The 4,731-nt window shown below is 49.8% G+C and overlaps 1 long non-coding RNA gene across 1 annotated transcript in view; it reads left to right on the top strand.

Annotated features, from left to right (window-relative positions):
• Positions 1 to 2,339: 2,339 nt before the first annotated feature.
• LOC102026799 overlaps positions 2,340 to 4,731 on the top strand; it is a 32,512-nt gene continuing 30,120 nt past the window's right edge. Inside the window, exon 1 of the long non-coding RNA XR_001235120.1 lies at positions 2,340 to 2,517. This is a non-coding gene — a long non-coding RNA (uncharacterized LOC102026799). The remainder of the gene's footprint in view (positions 2,518 to 4,731) is intronic.

Consider the following 4,731-nt stretch of genomic DNA (forward strand, 5'->3'; position numbering starts at 1 on the left):
GACAGTGTGGATGACACCAGATGTCATGATGTGAAGTGAAATAAGCCAGGCACAGAGAGACGTTTGCACGCATGTGCAAATCTGAAAGTGTCCATCTGCTGAAGCTCAGGGTGGACCATAAAATCCCCTCTGGGAAATGACCCCCCAGGTGGGCTCCCCGCCGGTCACTGGAGTGTAAGCGCAGGAGCTCGCCCAGGTCAGCCCAGATCTCACGTCCTCTCTGTGGTGACCGGCCCTGACCAGTAGGCCTCAGGGATGGCCACGTCACAGGCACCTGCCACCTTCAGTCTCTGTAGGCCCCGTCCTTCCTCTGCCAGGGGCGCACTAGGGATTGTTGTGGAAAGGATGCAGTGTGTGGGGAGGGAGGGAGCTCAGGCTGGAGAGGAAAGGAAGAGAGGGAGGTGAAGAAAGAGCTAGCAGGGGAGGGGAGCACTCGGATGGAGGCAGTGCAGGGAGGCAGTGCTCTCCTGCCCACTCTGCCTTTGAATCGTTTAGAGAATGTGAAAACGGGGCCAGAGACTGGAAGGACGGACAGAGTAGGTTCACCGCAGCACGACCATGTGCCCCGCAAAGCCTCTGCCTCCTCTGACCGCGTTTGCCCCTGTGCATCCCCGCAGGCGCATCTGTGAGTGTGAGTGTGTGGGTGAGTGTGCACCTGCCTGTGAGCCTGTGGTTCTGGCTCACCTGGGGCCGCCCTGGACCCTGCAGGGCGGCTCTCAGATGCAGCCTGAGGATCAAGTCTTCTGCCTGTTGATGGCGCCGCAGCCAGGCCGCCTAGTCCTCCCTGCCGGTGCAAAGGAACTGAATCTCAGCCCCCTTTTGGTGGAGGCCAATGCTCCTTGGGCTTGCAGGAGGAAGAGCTGGGCTTCAAGGGCTTTGGTGCTGCCAGCAGGGCAGGACATCTAGGCCACTCCAAAGAAGATCTGAGACATGAAAACCCTTCCTGGCTAGTACCCCCTTCGGTGGTAACAACAGAGGCAGGGAGGGTGCACGCTTCCATCTGAGTCCTGCTCCCCGCCGCAAAGCATTTTTCACATGCTCCGGATTCAGTGAAACTTGAAGTGCAGGACACCACGTCCTTTGTGCTGTCCCCAGCTTTCAAAAGCCATGCATGTTTTGATTGAAATTTTATCCACATGTTCTTGATTTATTTACAATTAAATCATCAAAATATTATTTTAAGGGCCGTTTGATGTCTAGGAAACCTTTTGAGGTCTTTTAAATATGATTTTAAAAGCCTCTTTCCTTAAAAGCCGGAAACTTTGCTTTGCTGCGTGTAAATAAACCCAGTGGAGATGAGTGACTTAAGTCTAGAAATGTCACGGCATTTGACAGGGGTTTGGAAACAGCCGAAGTTTCTTTGCACTCAGTCAGAACTGTAGTCAGACCTGCAGAACTTTTCTTTGTAACGTTCCCAGAAGCCCTTCGCCCGCCATTCAAAGGCTACCACTCCTCCTAAATGTTTTATGGCAGTCAGCAGCATTTTCCAGGAGGAAAGGCAGGGGCTGGCATTTAGTGGGTACCCTGGGCACTGTGTTCGGCACTTCTAAGGTGGGACCGCCTGTCACTGCTGCTGACAGCTTCAGTGCCAGGGGCGTCAGGCTCAGTGGTACACAGGAGGAAGGGGGACAGAAAGAGGTGTGTCGGCTGCCCGAAGTCATCTGGTGATTTGGGACTGAAACTCCGGTTGTTCAAACACCCAAGCACACTTTATGTCACGGAGCCTTCTCTTCAGGCATGATAAAGAAACGGTGGGACACACTGATGGGCTGCATTTGCCTTGAGTTTTGCCCATGGACAAATATCTTGAACAATCACAAGGAGGGCTGCAGAGGAGAAATGTGCATGCGGACTCAGGAGAAACCTTCCAGGGGGCCGTGCTCACCCTAAACCCACGGTCTCATCGTATTCTCGCATACACCATGAAAACGCAGAGCTAGATGATTCATCGCACTTGGAGGTCAGCGTAACTGAACTCATGAACTTCAAGCAAACAGCCAAGGGCCACCTAGCTTCGCATGAACAGGGCTCAGGGCAAAGCTCCAGTGTCAGCCCAAAGGCGAGCACTTTCTGCACAGACATCTGGCGACAGGCTCTGAAACCGTGCTGTTAAAATTGTGACATTTTGCCCCATGCAGTTATTTTAATTTAAGTTTCAATTAATAAAAAATAAAATTAAGAATTGCACTCCTGAGTCTCGCTGCCTTTCAGGTGTTCCGGATCCCCGTGCAGCAGAGAGCCTACTTCCCTTTCCCTTTCCACCCTTTAAGGAGCTGCTCCCCTGACTGCCATTCGGGGGCCCTGTGACCTCCCTTCCTGTCCCTTCCTAATCTGCGGGCTGGAGGAATCAGTGTGTAAGCAGTTGCCGGAAGATCTGGAGGGAGGATCTTTCCAGGCTGTGCCAAGGCTCAGGGTGCAGCGGGGCGGCCGCGTGTTCTGCCCTGCGGTGCTTCCACTAATCGTCAGCAAAAAGCAAGGAGGAGGATTGGGGGACAGGAAGAAGGAGACTTCTGGAAGGTAAGGCGCAGCGGGGCGCTGAAGAGGCTGCCAGGGAGGCAGACATCTGTGCCCAGGCAGATAGAGTCTCACCGATACAGATCTTTCTTACTATCCTTGCAAGAGATAAACAACTTGCCTGAGCAGACCCAGGGAGGAAGTGCCCCGCTGAGAGAGTGGCAGCGGGGCCTGAGCTCAGCCCCTGCGGTCAGGGACCCGCGAGGAAGGCGGGGGAGGGAGGAGGCCACCCTGGCAGCACACAGGTGACGGCAGTCACAGGGCCCACACTGCAGATGTCAATAGAGGGAAACGTTGGCATATGAAGGAGTAGAGGTTTTGTGACAAATGAAACCGAAAAAAGGCAAGAGAAGAGAAAGCAAAGACTGTGTGTGAGTGTGTGTGTAGCTGGCTCTTGTCATACATCAAAATGGGCCACAGAGTGGGCCTTTGTGCTTTTCAGGCTGATGCTTACCAGGTTGTTCCTGCAGCAGAGTCACATGCCAAGGCCCGGGCTTCCCCCTGGGAAGGCAAACAGGACACTGGGATGCTGTACCTGGGGGCAACCTTTCTCCTGCTGCAGAATCAAGCTGTTTTCCAAGCATCTGATGTTGGGGGATGGTGTGGATGGAGATTCTATTCGAGAGTTCGTGCTCTTCTGACCCATGGGTCTAAAATCTTCTCAGCATCTAAGGGGACTAGCTCCAGGAACATCTCAAGTTCCTTATATAAAATAGCATCGTGCAATATTTGCATAAATCTGATGCACATCCCCCACATACTTTAAAGAATCTCTAGATGACTTACTTATACAGTAATACCAAATACCATGTGAGTGCTATATTAGAAGTTAGGCTATACTGTTTGGGAAGCAGCAAGAAGAAAAGAAAATATGCACACGCTCAGTCAGATGCCACCATGGCAGGCCTAAGGATATAGTTCACGTCAGCAGCAAATGCTCCATTGTATTTGAAGATGCACAAAAATCCCACTGTATACATGCTTTTCCTTCCAGAGACTGGGAGTTTTTCCAGGAAAAGATCTGTGCCTGGTTCAGAGATATGCCTTCATGGGTGGAAAAGGTCTAGAAATATTTGTCAAAAAAACTAGAAGGAAGAGAAGAAGGTAGGGAGGGAGAAAGTGAAGAAGGAAGGAAGGAAGGAAGGAAGGAAGGAAGGAAGGAAGGAAGGAAGGAAGAAGGAAAAGAGGGAGGGAAAGAGGAAGAGAGCGAGGGAGAAGGTGCATAGAAAGGAGATAGGAAAGGAAGCAGGGAATTTGGGGAATCAAATATTTAACACCTCAAAGTTATTTATATGTAAGTCACTCGGGGTTTTTTCTACTCAGAAAAAATTTCACACCATGATGATATCTCTGCATTTGAGTTTGAGATTAGAGTAAGGTTACAAATGAAACATGTATAATGCCTAGTTAAATTAGAATTTCAGAAAGTTCACTAGTATATTTTTTGTTGTTGTTATTGTTGTAGTTTGTTTTTGTTTGCTTTTTCTGTTTCACATAATGCTTGAGACACTTTGCTATTCAAAGATAGGTTGCTGATGTGAAAGTCAGTATCCCCGGTGACTTGTATTTTATATAGCAGTCTTGGTCCAGGGAAAGGAAACAGTGACTGAACTTTTGGATGGGTATTGATCTGTGCACGACTGATCACACTTTACCAAAGATCTACTCACTGAGACTTACAGCAAAAAGTCTAATTCACAATAAAGGCAAATTCTGCCTCCCGTTTTCCACCACTGCTTGTGCAGACTCCTTCCCCAAAGACAGCCCAAGGCCTGGGTCAAATGCACAGGTAAACATGACAGAAGGGTCAGCAGAGCTCATGGTTCCTGATACTGGTGACTGAGAGCCTGTGGGGAGACTTGAGACTTCCACTATGAACAGGAATGTCAGAGTGAATTGAAGATTTCTAAATGAAGGAGCACTTACCCCACCTTCCAGGGACGGAATGACGTGGACTCAGGCATTGAGGCAATGATCCACACCTCAGTCAACTGTCCAATCCTCATTTGTGCTCCCATCTTGAGAAAAATGTGGTCCAACAGAGTTCTCTGAAACCTGGTGGACAGCCATCAAGCTGGTCGTTGCTTAGCTTGTGGTCCTATTTTGCCAAGGGGTCAAGCATCAGCACGTGGTAATTCTCTTTCTTTGTCAATCACACTTTTGCCTTCAATCAGCATTTCTCTACCACATTCCTGTCCTGATGCAACCACTTATTTC

The sequence above is a fragment of the Chinchilla lanigera genome, unplaced genomic scaffold (genome assembly GCF_000276665.1).
Source record: "Chinchilla lanigera isolate Chin_1 unplaced genomic scaffold, ChiLan1.0 scaffold00037, whole genome shotgun sequence".
Classification (NCBI taxonomy): Eukaryota; Metazoa; Chordata; class Mammalia; order Rodentia; family Chinchillidae; genus Chinchilla; species Chinchilla lanigera.